The sequence below is a fragment of the Poromitra crassiceps genome, assembly GCF_964638095.1.
Source record: "Poromitra crassiceps genome assembly, chromosome: 3".
Classification (NCBI taxonomy): Eukaryota; Metazoa; Chordata; class Actinopteri; order Beryciformes; family Melamphaidae; genus Poromitra; species Poromitra crassiceps.
In genome coordinates, this window is record NC_139625.1 from 95,386,886 (window position 1) to 95,405,232 (window position 18,347).

Sequence of the window (18,347 nt, forward strand, 5' to 3'; positions counted from 1 at the left end):
GACGCACTATCTGATTGGCCGATCACGGCAGGACTGATGTTGGCAGTCACGGCGCCACTCATTGGCTGCGATTCTGCGATGGAATTCGCTTCGTGCCAGAAATCGCTCTGAATGGCTCGTCTTCCAGACGCTAGTGACTGAGAGCAGGTCTGAGAGCAGGTCACGTGGAGGCTGGGTTTACCCAAGCTAGACAAGAATAGCCCTATTTTGGATGTTCCCTCTCGTGGGTCTGAGCCTGGATGACTATCCTAATGCTTTATTCACATCAGTTCTATTCTATTCTTCTATTCTATTCTATTCTAGATAGGGGTGTCACGATACACTCAGTTCACGATACGATACGTATCACGATACTGGGTTCACGATAACGATACGATACGATACGATTTTAACAATATTTTTTTTAACTTGAATAATGACAATATATGACTGGAAAAGTAGTATTTTATTTGAAATGCACAAATACAAAACATGCTGTTGTGGGAAATTGTTATTACAATAACAACTAGAAAAAACATGAGATTGGAGATAAGGCTTATCTTGAAATAGAATGAGTTACACCGTCACTTAGATTTACTTTGAACTAAAAGGTTTCTCAGCAGTATAAATTCTCATTATGCATCTTCAGTTTTTCTTCAAACTCAAACAACAAGACTTTTCCTAGTCTATTTTTTATGCATCTTCAGTTTTTCCTGTCAAGTAAACAGTTTTGCCAGAAACTCAATTGAATGGTTTCTCTCCTGTATAACTTCTCATGTGTCTCTTCAGAGACTTGTTCAACTGAACTACTTTCCACACATTGAACTTCAACAAACAAAGACGTTTCTTTGTCTACTTTTGAAAGAAAAGATTTTTTTTTTTTTTTTTTTTTCACGATATGAGATTTCATCTCAACGATACATATCGTGACGTTTTACTATCGCGAAATTTCGTGGGACGATATATTGTGACACCCCTAATTCTAGATCATAAGCACAGCGGTGGTACTTACGGTCAGCCTGGTGCTTTGTGCTGTGTGTCTGATGGGTCTCAGTTAGGGAGGCAGGGAGCAGAGAGACTACCAGGCTCTGGACAGAGCCTCTGTAATGGGCATCAACGAGGAGCTCAGGACCCCCGGTAGCCTGGAGGATCAACTGCAGCATCAATATGGGAAATTCACCTGAAAACAGCAGCATCAACTCAGGTAGCTGTCTTCTGTGTCTCTGCTTTGAGTTTATTTGGACCTGAATCATTATTATATTATATTCTTATGAATTATTATGGTGGTTGTTGGTAAATTAAAAGGATAGTCCGGCTTTTTTTTACGTGTGGTTGTATGAGGTACATCGATGGTTATGGCCTACCCACAGTAGAATGCACCTACTGTAGAGCGCTCCCAGTTAGGAGTGACTCTGACTGGGAATCAGAGCTCTCTGCTTCTGTGACAGTTGTCCAAGGTGACTACATACCTGTGTTCATGGAAATTGACAGGGGGATTAGCAAGATCACCATAAACTTTGCACCTTCTTAACATAGTCACAAAGTGTTTTACTGCAAGTCCACAAAAAAGGGAGAAACTTGAATCTCTTGGACATTATAGTGGTACGGGCCACCTGAATTCGTGCCACCTCAGAAATATAAGGACACACTGTGTGATGTGCCTTTTCCCTAGTATTCGCTGTGAGATGTGAGGACCGATTCCCACGACGCTCTGGTTATTTCGCTCCCATTCCCCCATTAATGGGAATACATCATTCATAGCGCTGTGTGCTGTTTCATTAGGAAAGGCGAATGTGAAAACTCTTTTGCCAATGAACACTTTCACTTTTCAGCAGTTTCAGTTGTCTGCCTCCAACTTGCTTCCCGGGAGCAGTTGTCACTCCACAATGTTCTGCCTCTTGTTCATAGGACTGTATTACTGCTTTGTCTGATGTGACCAAAAATGGCTGCAATGAGCGTATTTTATTTGATGTTGTTGTAATGTATTTATTGACTTTAAAGTTTGTGCCTTTGAATGTAGCTTTACACTGGAGGAAATAGCGTAAGACTGAAGCATAACTCAGATAGGTGAGTAATGCATTACATAGCAGGACTACAGCCATTTAATGATGGGAAATGGCAGCTGTGATGTGTGACCCTGGGAACACACCGGTACGCGGAACTTGCGCGCATGCGCCGCACAGCTCACTTCTCTTTCTCTGCGTGCTCTGCTCGTCCGCTATATAGATCTATTGTCTTCATTATCATGGGTAGTAAATAACGACATAAATATATAAAGTAATATGTTTGGGGATAATGGCTACCTTCGGCGTTATAAAATGCAATTGCATCATATTTATGTCTGTTCTCCTCCCGTTTTCCCAGTGCGTGCTGTTGTAGAGAGAAGGCGAGTCCTAGCTCTCCGCAGGCAACGAGCGCCTAGAACAGGGGTGGGCAATTATTTTTCATGGGGGGCCACATGAGAAACCCAGATTGTTGCCAGGGGCTGAACAAATATTGTCATGCCGTAATCCATGGGTGGGTAACTTTGATGATAGAGAGGGCCACAAAAAATGTCCTCGCTACCAGGTTTTGCTGAGGGCCGAACGGCGCCAGCGTGAAAAATTTGGTGCATTTGAAGCCAGGTTTAGAGGAATAATTCATTTTAAATTAACAGTTGTGATGTCATTATTCAGTCTTAACCACCAATATTTGATCCTTTTCTCACTCACTCCTATGTCACCACCTGCTCTCAGGGCTTGAAATTAACTTTTTTGACCACCTGCCAATATGGCTGCTTTAAAGTTACCAGCCAATTAGAATTTCCACTAGCTGAAATGTTTTTCTTGAAATAAATCAGAATATGAGTGGGTTAATTTAAGCATAAGTATCAGTAAGTGTCCCGGGATGATCAAAGCCTGTGTTGAGGGTCACACGAACAAAAATGCAGTCTTGAAGCTAGATAAATCCAAAACCAGTTGAGTTATTTAAATTTCTACTTCAATGTAGCCTTTCAGTCATAAAGATTATTGAAATATATTCCATATTCCAGATTGAAATGCTATAACAGAAGTGGAGTATTGGCCAGAATATGACATGAACATTTGGCCACACAGGTGGCGCCCGTATTTTGCCCATGTGTGCCCTAGAAGAAGATGGTGGGTTCATGTTCAACCTATCAATCAGAGAAGGGCAGAGCTTGGCATATTTCATCATCTAGTTGCTGAACTGAGGCTAGATCGGCATCGGCATCTGCAGTATTTCAGGATGGACGGCCCAAAGATGGATTAACTGCTCTCTCTCTCTTTTCACACTTCCAAAGGGGCAATCAACAATGTAAATAAACATGATTTTACTTTGAAATTGGCTTTATTTGACGAATGTCTGGTTTCGCAGTTCCTGTCTGCCCTGATCTGATCTGTTCAGCTTGACAGAGTCGCTCACGGGCGCAGAGGGTCCACGCACAAAAATAGAAATCTAGGCTATCCTGTGCGCCCTGAGCGTCCGTGGAGCTGCGCGCTGCGTGCAATTCGGTGTGGACTGACAGATCTGTTAAAGGACGGCTTTCCCGTGGGGAATATGAATATATATTAAATCTCACGCCCCTAAGGTTTTCGAATCCGTTGAAATTTTTGAAATTGGTTGTTCACAGCCAGAGCTATCAACCATCTCTCACATATTTTTTGGCCCAGCCGACGCGTTTTATGTCAGATGGGCCAAGTCCGCCTTGCGGAAGTCGAGCACCTATGAACTACAAGTGTTGTGGGACTGTGCCGCCGTGTTCCCGCCTCTAGAGGTCCTCCACGCCCCTTCAGAGGTCCTGGAGAAAAAGAAAAGGCAGCCATCTTTTTTCACCGCCTAGCCTAGGTAGCTAGCTAATGTTAGCTTCCCATAGCTCCTTGCAAAGAACTATGTCTCGGGAACGGAAGCACCTCCAGACACGGGACTGGCGGCATTGGAAAGCTCGTCAAATTTTACATCTAGTAGAAGGTGCGTTGAAGTTACGAAATCAACGCTGAGCAATGTACCCTTTTTTACACATTTTTACATGAAATAGTTACAACATCAGATGCGCGTAACTCCTAGGAAAATGCCTTAAAATGCATGAATTTTTTTTTATGAAGACATCTCCCGACATATATACTACCGTTTAAATTTGGTGCAATTTGGAGGCATTTTTTTTTTTTTTCTTCTTCTTCTACTAGTTAGTTAGTTAGTTAGTTTTTATTTCCGTGTCATGCCATTTCTGGCCCATCCCACATGGGATTACAAGACACTATCACACCAAATTATATATAAACATAACATCCGGTTGTACCTCAATATACAAACAAAATAAACAAAGTATATAATATATACACATACGCATGTACATATACATACACATATACACACTTACTGTACATACATACACTTTTTTTTTCTTTTTTTTCTTGTCTTACATTGCCTTTTCCTGATAAAGAGCTTTTTTTCTCATGTGCCAGGCTTTTTCCAAATAACAAGCCAGTCCAAAAGTTTCATACGTAAGCAACCAACTCAAATTATGTGCATCATCATTATTAAGAAAATCAAACTCTGTTTTTATCTTACTGAACAAAATATTGCGCGGTTCACTGTAAAAAGGACAATAAAAAACAAAATGAAACTAATTTTCTATGTCATTTAAACAACACATTGGACACACCCGCTCTTCTTCTTCCAATCTGACATACCGTCCAGTTTCGATCATAAGCGGTAAAATACCAGATCTCAGCTGGGCACATAAGGCTCTCTGCTTTTTTGATAAATTATAATTAGTATAATTTCAGTACCAAAATCATGTTTATTCCTAATGTTTTTATGTCGAAGCCTTCTTCTTCTTCTTCTTCTTTGAGTTTTATGGCGGTTGGCAAGCATATATGTGCATTACCGCCACCTACTGGAGTTTGATATCAGCCAAATGCCTGAGGGGTGGGCGTGGACTCGAAGGCCACGCGAGCCCAGTGCATTGTGGGAAGTGTAGGATTTCGGGTCCCCGCACCCGCCCCTCCCCTCCACCACCCCCCCCCCCACACACACACACACACACACACACAGAGTGGATTTTGGTTGATAGCTCTGGCTGTGAACAACCAATTTCAAAAATTTCAATGGATTCGAAAACCTTAGGGGCGTGAGATTTAATATATATTCATATTCCCCACGGGGAAAGCCGTCCTTTAACATGGTGTCCTAATAGGCTCGTTTGAGATGAGCAAATTCTGCGCACATTCGACCAGCGCCTTGCTTGCCCCGTTGCATGATGGTTAGAAAGTTGTCCGACTTGCTCCGCCTGCCCGACTGCGTGAGCCACGGGACTCTCGTGAGAGCAAGGCGGACGCAGATTTGGAGCGAGGCGCCGCAGTTGCTCCCCACCAACTGCGCCCGACTGTGGATGACAGAGGATGACGAGAAACGCATCAAGCTGAGCGCCCATTAGTTCAACACAGGTGCATCACAAACCCACAGTGAAGTGTAGAAACTTCAATTTTATATCTATTCCAAGCTGTCACTCTACATTTTACATAAATACCACCTGTAATGCTTACATTACAATTAAAATAAGTAATCTGAAGGGCTGGGTCATTTGAGCAGTGAGTGTGGGTGGCGCTAATGCATGTTTTAATCTGTTTACAAACCGCTGTTAAACAAAACTGTAGAAGAAGAAAAGCAGCAGTGCTGCGGGGGTGTTCGACTTGTTGATGCCTCGCCTGACTGTGCTCGCCTGCTCTCGTCTGCTTTCCAGGCGAGGCGGCAGTCAACTCAAACGAGCCTAATGAAAACTGGCTGCGCACAAGGTCGCGCTGCGCAGCTTACGTGCAGGAGACGCATGCGGTGTGTTTTCAGGGTCAGAGTCTGTGTGATTAAGAGATTCGAGAGGAAGGTGATAACTCTCATCATCATTTTACTAATCAAAGCACTTATTTATAGACCTACAGCACATTTCATGATGATGCAACACAAAATGCTTTACAGACTTAAGAGACAGAGATACTTAAAATATTAACAATGATTAACAGAATTTACTCAAATATATTGTCATTAACCATAATGCTTGGGAGTTTCTGAGGACCAAATAATACTGAAGTATAAATTGAAGTAATCAGATAATGTTGATAAATTGGAGTAATCCAATGGATTATGTTCTCTTATTAAGTTTTGAGGCTGCAATTTCTATTTCAGTGCTTTTTAAATCTGACCTTCTCATGCCTGGGTTAACTTAAAGGTGTTGTAGTGTAGGCTTAAAATGCACCATTTATTTCAGTGTGTAAGTCCATTTATTTTGGGTGCTGTATAGCAATGATGCAAGATGGAAAATATCGATTTATATATATATCCATAATGAATGAATGGAAATATCAATAGATAATTGTGTTCTTCACCTCTAGATGGCACTGCATTTCTTAATAAAAATGGTTGTGATGCCTGCACAGTATTCACTTTGTGGTTATGTGGCCGCTCTGTGTACTGGATGAAGTGTATTGTGCACAAGCTCAACATTTTTATCACATGTAAAGCCAAGCATTTTAGACAATAATGGCTTCTAATGAATCCACTGCAGCTTGGTGAAGCGTGCCCTGCCTGTCCTGTCTAGTAGGAGTATTGTACTGTAGTAGTACAGTAGCGTACTGTTGTATGTTTTTAAATGTTAATTGTTATGCTGTGAAATGAATTGCACTTCCTATAACAATACTATGTATTCCTACAGTATTCCTATAGGTTAACCCTATAATACTATATGCCTATTCCTATACTATTACTCTAATATTCCTACAGTATTCCTATAATATTCCTATAGTAATCCTCATAAAGTCCCATCACATGTCAGTTGGTCTTTCTGGCCATTTCAGCAGCAGGACTTTGCAGGCCTGTAGCCTATAATAGAGTACCACAGGGATGACGTATTTTTGTAGTCGGAACGCGGAAGTCCCGGACTTCCGGGTTCTTCACTGTTTCTGCCTATGGGATTTTTGAATGGGTTTTTGGCGCGATGCTTCAAATAAGGTGTGGGCAACACAAGCTTATTCAAACGCCAACCTGTGTTCAGTGAGATAATCTTCACACATGAGGACCACTTTTGCGGGCCACCTGTGTTATTATTACAAATTATTATTATTTTATTTTATTTTTACAGTGCACCTGAACGCAACATGCAAGATACCCACTGAATAAGTGTCCAAATGTTCATGTCATTCTGGCCAATACTCCACTTCTGTTATAGGATTTCAGTCTGGAATATGGAATATCTTTAAATAATCTTTATGACTAAAAGGCCACATTGAAGTAGAAATGTACAGGATTTATTTAGCTTCAAGAGTGCATTATTGTTTGTGTGACCCTCAACACAGGCTTTGAGAATCCCGGGCCACTTACTGATACTTATGCTTAAATTAACCCACTCATATTCTGGTTTATTTCAAGAAAAACATTTTGGCTAGTGGAAATTCTAATTGGCTGGTAACTTTAAAATCTAGCAGCCATATTGGTAACCTGACGCTGCCAGATGGACGGTATAGCTCCACATATGTTTCACTAAACCAGTCGATCTGGGAATGCAGTAACCAGACCCGCTGACGGAGGCGGGCGCTTTTTCCAAGCTACTTGGCAGGTGATTGGATGACCCATCTGTCTATCACCGCTGGTGGGTGTTAACTTCAACCAATCAGATCGCCGAAGGTGCCTGTGCCTGATCTCCGTGGTATTCATTGATTGAGTCCTCACGGTCGTGAAGTCACCTTCAAAGCATCTAGTGTCACGCTTGGTGTAAGAAGGCATGTGGATCTATTCGCGGATAGTTGATGGTCAAGACAAACTTGGTAACTGAAGTCTCGAGAAGTAGGGAAGTTGTGGAACTTGATAGCTAGGTCTGCAAGGTTCGAAGTTGGGAACGGTTGCAGAGGTTAGTTTCGTTTATGGACAACTACTGAGGACCTGCAGAAACTGACCTTTATAGATCCCGAATATGACATCACCTGTGTTATGACATCACCAGCGAAGCCATCCGAAAGGCATGATTGAGACACTTATGAATCATGACATCATCACCGTCTGCGACATCATTAGTGATCGATGACATCATAGTAGGAATGATGACATCATAGTAAAAATGATGACATCATTTAGTTAGATTATAACGAACTAGTTGTCTGGCTTATAGCCTTCCCAAATGTTGAGGGTTGTTTTTTAGAATTTAATACATAGAATTGGGAACGTTACATTCAATTTCATTCAGACTGCCTGTCACTTCCGCGGCGGCAGCCATGTTGACGAGTGAAAAGAACTACAAAGACCATGTACCCACTACTTGCCCAGACGAGCCTGAGCCTGCTGCCGCTGATTCGTCGGGCCGGCATGGTTCGACCAATCATCTTAACTGCCTGTGCATGACAAGATGGATACGTCGAGAGAATCTCTTTTGATCTCGCGAGGTTATCCATCTTGCAAGCAAGGTTACCATATTGGCAGGTGGTCAAAAAAGTTAATTTCAAGCCCTGAGAGCAGGTGGTGACATAGGAGTGAGTGAGGAAAGGATCAAATATTGGTGGTTAAGACTGAATAATGACATCACAACTGTTAATTGAAAATGAGTTATTCCTCTAAACCTGGCTTCAAATGCCCGAAATTGTTTGCACTGATGCCGTTCGGCCCTCTGCAAAACCTGGTAGCGAGGACATTTTTTGTGGCCCTCTCTATCATCAAAGTTGCCCATCCATGGGTTACGGCATGACAATATTTGAATCATGACATCATCACCGTCTGAGGAAGGGCCAGTGTGGCCCGAAACGTCACGCTGTGTGCATAATTGAATAAAGAAACCTAACGGGAGCTCCTCTGGTGTGCGGACCTTTATTTTTTCACTGTGAGTATCCTCTTTGATCCAGCACCCAGGCCCAGTGTGGCCAACCTTTGGATGTGCGTGTCCCTGTCTACTTTTTGCATCATCACCGTCTGCGACATCATCAGTGATCGATGACATCATAGTAGGAATGATGACATCATAGTAAAAATGATGACATCATCTAACAGTACCTCCCCCTCTACGGGCGCCACCTGGCGCCCGATCAGACGCAAGGAAATCCCGAATGAGCGCGGCGTCAAGGATGAACCGGCGGGGAACCCAACTGTGCTCCTCGGGGCCGTATCCCTCCCAATCCACCAGATATTGAAACCCACGACCCCTGCGTCGTCTGTCCAACAGCCGCCGGACCCTGTAGGCAGGGTGGTCGTCGATTAACCGAGGCGGTGGGGGAGCCGCCGCAGGAGGGAACAAGGGACTAGAGTGCACCGGCTTGACCTGGGACACGTGGAAGGTATGGTTGATGCGACGGAGAGAAGCAGGCAGAACCAAGCGGACAGCCGCAGGGTTCACAACCCGCTCAATAGCAAAAGGTCCGATAAAACGGGGTGCAAGCTTCCTGGACTCGACCCTCAAGGGAACGTTCCGAGACGAGAGCCACACCCTCTGACCCGGCGCATAGGCTGGGGCCGGTGTGCGGCGGCGGTTTGCCTGGACTTGCGTCCTGGCAGAGGAACGTAAAAGCGCTGCGCGAGCCCTCTTCCACGTGTGACGACAACGGCGCAAATGTGCCTGCATGGAAGGCACCGCAACCTCCTCCCCCTGGGAGGGGAACAAGGGGGGCTGAAAACCGAAGCAGCACTCGAAGGGAGACATGCCTGAGGAGGCGTTGGGGTGCGTGTTGTGGGCGTACTCAACCCACGGCAACTGCGAACTCCAGTGGGAGGGGTCAGCAGCTGTGGTGCAACGCAGCATGGTCTCCAACTCCTGGTTGACCCTCTCGGCTTGGCCATTGGTCTGCGGGTGATAACCCGACGAGAGGCTGACAGTTGTGCCAAGAGCCAAACAGAAGGCCTTCCAAACCTGAGAAATGAACTGGGGTCCCCGATCGGACACAATGTCAGACGGAATGCCATGTGCCCGTTACACGTGTAAAACCAAGAGGTCCGCTGTCTCCTTGGAGGACGGGAGCTTAGAGAGTGGGATAAAATGAGCCCACTTAGAGAATCAGTCAATGACGGTCAAGATGACGGTGTTCCCATCGGATGGAGGGAGTCCGGTTATAAAGTCCATGGCCATATGAGACCAAGGGCGACGAGGTATAGGAAGGGGGCGAAGGAGGCCTGACGAAGGCCTGGTCGAAGTCTTGTTCTGGGCACAGACCGGGCAAGCGGTGACGAACTCCCTAGTATCCCCCTCCATGGCGGGCCACCAGAAGCGCCTGCGGATGAAGGCAAGGGTCCGTCTAACCCCAGGGTGACAAGTAAGCCGCGTCGAGTGGCCCCACAGAAGAACCTCAGAACGGGCGGAGTCAGGAACGAATAGACGTCCCGGCGGAACGCCCTCTGGGTCAGGCTGGCCCTGTTGGGCTAGACGGACACGCGATTCAATCTCCCACGTTACCGTGGCCACAAAACAGGCCGCAGGCAACACCGGTTCGGGCTCAGCCCGTATGTCAGCAGAGAACTGGCGGGACAGGGCGTCTGGCTTGACGTTCTTAGAACCAGGTCGGTAGGTTAAAGTGAAGTTGAACCTCCCGAAAAACAAGGTCCACCTGGCTTGCCGAGAATTCAATCTTTTAGCAGCCTGGATGTAGGCCAGGTTCTTGTGGTCCGTCCACACGACGAACGGGAGCTTGGAACCCTCCAGCCAATGGCGCCACTCCTCAAGAGCCGACTTTTCAGATTTCAGATTTCAGATTTCTTTTATTCACACACTTGAAAAAATATATAACTTGAAAAATGAAGGAAGCCAGAGTGTGCAAATGGGAACACCGAGGAAGCTTTCTGAGCTTTTGGTGGGGACCCACAAAAAACATAATTTCTGACATTAAATAAACAATTGTCATACAATATAGAACAGACAAAACAAACAAATAAAATAGGACAGGGTACTGGCCTAATACCCCCACAACGTATAATACAGGACATAGGACAGACAAGACAATTCCCAGTCAATTTCAATTCAGATATGTGGCTAATAGTTGATTCTTCAATATTTTTTTAAAAGAGGAGACAGAGTGTGACATTTTTATAGTTTCATCGAGCTCGTTCCAGATCTGCGGGCCCCTACACGCAACACTAAGATTAGTGCAATGCAGTTTCCTGGTTTTACCACGAATAAGATGTTTCGTCCTAGTGTCGTGTGCGTGCAGAGGCACACAGATTGGAACGAGCTCACATAGGCGGCGGTTTAAATTGTATGTACCGTAAATTCCGGACTATAAGGCGCACCGGAGTATAAGCCGCACCTGCAAAATTGCCTGTTTGTTACATATATAAGCCGCACCGGACTATAAGCCGCGGGTGTTTTAATGTTTTTTTTTTTTTTTTTTTTTTTTGTGTTTTAATGTTTAATTACCATATGTAAGGGTTCATGCACAGAGGGGATTGTCGGGAAAGAGATGGCTGTTTGAGGAAGCTCCCATTTATTAACATTTCAACAAAACAACATAACACAACACCACCTGTGTTTTTTTTTACAGTGCACACAGTGTCCGTGGTGTGGTGAAAAGAGGGCAAGAGAGGAAATTAACACATTGAATGCCAGCCATGTTTTCATTCCTGTAGGTAAGTTGTGCCAGGGGTGTTTTTGACGATTCTGGCTCATTTTAGAACAGCCGAGGATTCTTTTCTGTTAAGAATTCATGAACACCAATCATCTAAAAATAACTAATAGAATGTGTGATTTCTCTGTCTAAAAGAGTTAGTTTGCAGAGTTAGTAGTTATGTAGATATTAGCCGTTGAGTACAGCATGGTTTCAGCGTCTGGAAATTTATTCAGAGATAAATGGCTTTTTGTGAAACAGTCACTTTAACCATTCATTTTTGGCATCAGTAAGACCGTCAGACATTCTAAACAATAGTTTTGAACAGTAATTTCCTCCATAACAACAGGAAACACCCCTCTCATTCAAACTCCTCCCTCCGTGTGTCTTCTCCTCCTTCCTCCTGGCTCTAACAGCGGGCGTGTCAGAAGCGCGTTGCTGCTGCCTGCCTGCCTGTCTGCCTGTCGGGCAAGACGAGTCTGAAATGGATTACTGTAAAATCGAACATCGAAATGGCTTGCTCCCGCGGTGTGTGTGTGTGTGTGTGTGTGTGTGTGTGTGTGTGTGTGTGTGTGTGTGTGTGTGTGTGTGTGTGTGTGTGTGTTCGCGCGTTGCTGCGCGGCTCTGGGGGGAAGGGATCTCTGTCCGTTCTGTGTGTGTGTGTCCGGGCTTCTGACTGTAAAATCGCCAAGCCATTTCCGCGGGAGGCGGCTGCTTTTGTGGCTTTTGGGTCCCGTGGCTGTGGCTTCTCTCGGTCTCTGTCGCCACTTAGTGGTCGGTAAAATAGATTACACACATGCTCTTGCTCCAAATAGTTATCTCGAAGATGTAAAAGGGGTTGATTGATGTCCCACCGTCAAAAAAAAAAAATGTTTATGTAAGACGAGTTAGCTCGTCCTTGGCACTTAAGCGCTGGATTATGTAAGACGAGTTAGGTCGTCTATGGCACTTAATGAGTTAAAACAGAAGTGGATTTATAGTTAGAAAGAGTGCTAAAAAAGAGAGATTTTTTTTTTTTTTTTTTTTTTTTTTGAAAAAATCCATAGATAAGCCGCACCGTTATATAAGCCGCAGGGGCCAAAAAAGGCCAAAAAACGGGGGAAAAGCCGCGGCTTATAGTCCGGAATTTACGGTAACCTGATACATCAAACAGGCGTTCTGGAAGTAATTATATTCAGTAAGGCGTAGGAGATTATAATGGTAAAATAAAGGAGCAGTTGGTGAATTTAAATCAGCCCATGATAGTGCTCTGATTATTTTTTTCTGAAGCGTCTGAAGCTGTTTCAAATGTGTGGGGTAAGTGTTGCACCATATAACATTGCAATAATTCAAGTGAGGCTCAAAGAGTGTTTTTATTGGTCTCATATAACCTATTTTACATCCTTGTTTTAGGTTAATTTTACTCAAGCCAGAAGCTATAAACTTCCCTTATGTGTAAAATGGGAGAGCACCTGAGGGGGGTGCCGTCGAGCGTTATTTTTGTTTCTTTTCATGGTACTGCTTTGCAAGGAGAAGCAAAGTACAGGAAGTCAGAGAGAGGTTTTCTTTTCTTTTCAATATATTCTAACCTACTATATACGATTTATTGCCTCTCTCTGGGTTTTGTTGGGAGGGTTGGGGAGGAGGGGGGATGAGAGCTGCAACCGGGAACCCTTTCTTTCATTTTCTATCTACTTTATAGTTGCAAATAAGATTGGGGATGAGGGTGGGCTCCAGGTACACTGTTTAATTTCACTGATTAAGATGTACATACTTTCATATATAAAAAAAAAAAAAAAAAAAAAAAGTGAACCATATTACATTATGGCTAATCTAACCACTCTCTCATGGAACGTACGAGGCCTTAAAGGGATAGTTCGGTTTGTTTGAAGTTGTGTCCTATCAGCTAGTCACATACACTAACGTAATTAGGTACAGTGTTCTGGACGCTGAGCGCAGTGTCTAACGAGATCCGGCACCCAGAGGAGCAGCCTCGCGCAGCCTCACCAGCTTTTTCTCTCTCAGTACTGGGGGTCAACAACTAAAACGTAATTTAGCCACCTAAAACACCTAAAACAACGCCCACCTAAACAAATCGATATCTGTGTACATGCACGCTCTATTTTGACAATTTTCAGCGCTTTACTTTTCCGCAAAACAGCAGTTTCATTCGGCACTGCTTTTTCTCCCAGCCGTACAACCACCGTATTCCTCCGCTAAAGCCAGCACAGAGCACAGAGCCGCGGTTTACAAAACAGGAAGAAGAGAGATAAAACACTGACTTACTTTAGAGACAACAAGTCACCTGGCCTCTCTGGTCTGGGTCGTTTTCCACAATTTATCCTGGGAATGGTGAATAAGGTTTGCAGCCAGGGCACCCAGGCATTTAGACAGCAGGCGCATCTCTCTGCCTGTTCACTCTCTGCAAAAGTTCCTCTTCTGTATTCTCTCTGGTTCATAATTGTATCCTCTTGTCACCAAGGTGAATGGCATATCATCCTCGCTATCAAAATCACTCATATTTTCGTCCGTGTATTCTATTTGTTGTGTCTTCAAACCGGGAGAAATAAAATAGCCTACCCCCAAATAACTGCGGAGTAATCCAGTGCTGCGGCTCTGACCTGGCTTTTAGCGGAGGAACACGGTAGTTGTACGGTTTGGAGAAAAAGCAGTGCCGAATGAAACTGCTGTTTTGCGGAAAAGTAAAGCGCTGAAAATTGTCAAAATAGAGCGTGCATGTACACGGATATCGATTTGTTTAGGTGGGCGTTGTTTTAGGTGGCTAAATTACAGTTATAGTTTTAGTTGTTGACCCCCAGTACTGAGAGAGAAAAAGCTGGTGAGGCTGCGCGAGGCTGCTCCTCTGGGTGCCGGATCTCATTAGACACTGCGCTCAGCGTCCAGAACACTGTACCTAATTACGTTAGTGAATGTGACTAGCTGATAGGACCCAACTTCAAACAAACCGAACTATCCCTTTAATACAGATATCAAGATTGCTGCCTCCCTTGATATTATTGGCAGAAAAAGGGCAGACATTGTGATGCTTCAGGAAACTCATGTGATGGAAAAAGATATAAATAAGATCAAAAATAATAATTATAGAGTTGTTGCCTCATCTTCTGCTAATAATAAAGCTAAGGGAGTTATCATACTCATGCGCAATAACTTAAAATTACATATTGTTGATAAAGGGAATGATCAAGATGGGAGAATTGCCTTTCTGAAAGGAACTTTTGCAGGTGAGAAGATTGCAATTATTACTTGTTATGCACCCAACTCGTACGAATCTAGATTTTTCTGCTTGCTATCAAACATTATAACAAATATGACTGGTTATCAGATAATTTTAGGGGGTGACATGAACGCTGTCCTCGATCATTCTCTAGACCGATCCCACTGCACCCAATTTACTTCTTCAGCTGATTCTGCCTTAAAGAAACTGATATTTAATTTTTTGCTGGTTGACATCTGGAGACTTAAGCACCATGCAAGGAGAGAATATACTTTCTTTTCAGCTAGACATCAAACTTTTTCAAGAATAGATTATATTTTTATTTCCTCTAGAATGTCTCTTTTTGTACAGAAATCTGAAATTCTACATATGTCCATGTCTGACCATCATGCAAATCTGTGCATTCTTGTTTTCCCTAATATTCCAGCAAGGGCCAGTAGATGGCGACTCAATCTGACATTGCTGCAAAACAAAGAGTACAGTGACCAATTTAAAGCTGGTTTTCAAGAATTTATTTCAATTAATAAGAACTCAGTCAAAGACATCCGTTTCTTGTGGAGTGCAATTAAGGGATATATTCGTAATACATCAATAGCATTTTCATCTGGTCTGAGTAAAACACAACTTAAAGCCATTACTGATTTGGAGACTACTCAATCAGCATTAATTATCCAACAGCAAAACCAACATGATGCAGATAGGCAAAAGGTATTATCTAATATCGAATCAGAGTTAAAAGTGCTAAATCAAAAACGTGGAGAATTCCTAGTGCATAGAGCTAGGCAATCCAGTTACCTAGACGGTAGCAGTCCAAGCTTTTTGCTGGCAAGTAAAATTCGGATGAATGAACGATTAGCTGACATTCCGACTATAATGAGCAATGACGGTACAGTATCTTACTTAATGACCCACTTCTAATTAGTCGTGAATTTCAGCTCTTCTATAAAACCTTATACACATCTGAATTTGATGCACCAACAAAGGAATTGGAAAACTTTTTTTCTGGCTTGAATCTACCTAAACTTACAGCCAGTGACATGATCTTTCTGGACTCTCCTATAACATTACAAGAACTATATGACTCTTTAAAACTTATGAAACAAGGAAAATCACCAGGATGGGATGGCCTCCCTCCAGAATTTTATTTGTATTTTTGGGACGACGTTGGCCCATTGCTGTTGGATATGATATATACTGCTATTACTCAAGGGGGTTTCCATAGAGAAGTAAATACTGACATTATTTCATTGTTACATAAGAAAGGAAAAGACCCCACTTTATGTTCTAGTTATAGACCCTTATCACTTATAAATGCAGACATTAAACTATATGCCAAGGTATTATCCCGTCGACTTGAATCAGTACTACCAACAGTAGTACATTCTGACCAAACGGGTTTTGTGAAACATAGGTTATCATCTGATAATATCCGCCGTCTTCTCCATATTGTCCATGGTGCATCCAATCAGCAGTCGCCTTGTGCAGTGATGTCAGTCGACGCTGAAAAAGCGTTCGACAGGCTTGAATGGCCTTATCTTTGGTGCACAATGAATAATATGGGATTCGGTGATACTTTTATGAAAATGTTAAAAATATTGTATCATAATCCTACGGCCATGGTCCTAATAGGTAATCAGTGTTCCCCACAATTCCCTATTGCACGTGGCACAAGACAGGGTTGTCCCGCCTCTGCACATTTATTTGCAATTTCCCTCGAACCATTAGCCCAAAAAATTCGATTATCTGAGGCAGCGAAACCAATAATAATGAATCATTCACATCATAAAATTTCTTTATACGCTGACGATGTATTATGTTTCATGGACCAAGTTCCTACAACACTCCCAGTGGTCCTGGATTTATTTACTAAATTTAGTGCAATATCCGGCTATAAAATTAATCTTACTAAGTCACTAATACTACCCTTGAATGCAGCAATGACAGATTTGGTTATACGTACAGAGATTCCGATTGTACAAAACTTTAGATACCTGGGAATAGATATACACCCATCTTTAGAGAGAATTATAACTCAAAACTATAGAAGTTTGCTCAACTCTATAAAGGCGAATATGGACAAATGGGCCAATTTAACTTTATCCTTGGCTGAACGTATCTCAATAGTGAAAATGAATATTCTGCCAAGAGTAAACTTTTTCGCCAGTATGCTTCCACTGTCACCACCTGTTAGATTTTGGGACAGACTTCAAGGCTGTGTCTCAAAATACATTTGGAAAGATCAGTTCCCTAGAATTAGAACAACTATATTACAGCATGATAGAATGTCTGGAGGTCTAAATGTGCCAAACTTTGAAATGTACTACTATGCCTTCATGCTTCGCCCTTTAAAGAATTGGTTCAATAATAATTCTAAGGTGTCGTGGGTAGAGATTGAAAAACAAATAGTGTCACCACTTCTACTTAAAGATGTTCTGTTTTCTGATTTATCTGACCACTACTGTCTTGAACATTTTGGTCCAATTGTCGCTCACTCTATCCATATATGGAATTGTGTAGAAAAGTTTGGTGATTGGGGATCGATCTGGCACCTTGATACGCCAATATTCAGGAATAACCACTTGAACATTGGGGGGAAACCCATCTATTTCCCACAGTGGCAGAATCAAGGGATTCATACTTTACCGGATGTCATGAATGATGAAGGATTAAAGTCCTTCCTAGAGTTAAAAAGAGATTTTAATTTGCCTGGCTCATCTTTTTTTTTCTATTTGCAACTCCGGACGGCTATGCGCACCTATGGTGTGCCATGGAATCAGCCTCTCAAAATGCACCCAATGGTGGAAATGCTTAAAACACCCAAACCTGGGGTGGGTTTTGTGTCGCATGTATATAAAAAGATACAACACAATACCCAAAGTTATATGGGAATTGTTAATGTCTGGAATATTGATTTGAAAGATTATGGACTGATAATAGACTGGAAAAGAGTATGGAGAAACATCTCTGCCACATCCCGTAATTATAATAATCAACTGTTACATTATAAAATGATTCATAGATTCTATCTATCACCTAGAAAGTGTTGCCAATTACAGATAACTACAACCCCTTTTTGCTTGCTATGTTCACAAAAGTCAATTGGCACCTATATCCATATGTTTTGGGAATGCTCAGGTGTAAGATCATTTTGGGAACAGATTGCACTGATTTTATCAGTTATTATTGGCTCTAAAATACCCTGTTTACCCAATGTTATGTTGTTAAATGATGATTCCTCCATCAATATGTCTGGTAAAACCAAGCAAATATTTTTCTCTGGCCTTACAGCTGCACAGAAGATTCTGGTAATGAGATGGAAACCACCTCATGTCCTTAAAGTAGATCAGTGGATGTCTTTATTTCATAGTACTCTTGTTTTAGAATCATCCATAGCAAGGGTAAATGTTGCAAAAAGGGAAACAATTGAAGCTCTTACAGATGCAATCGAATTAGTAAAACGATATAGCCTACGTTGAGTGGTGTAAAGTGTATCATATTGTATAGTGTGCTTGCATGCTGGTGTATATCTACACTGTATATGTGATTGTATGTATGCTCTTTTATATGTTTTGGTGTGTACAGGAGATGGTGAA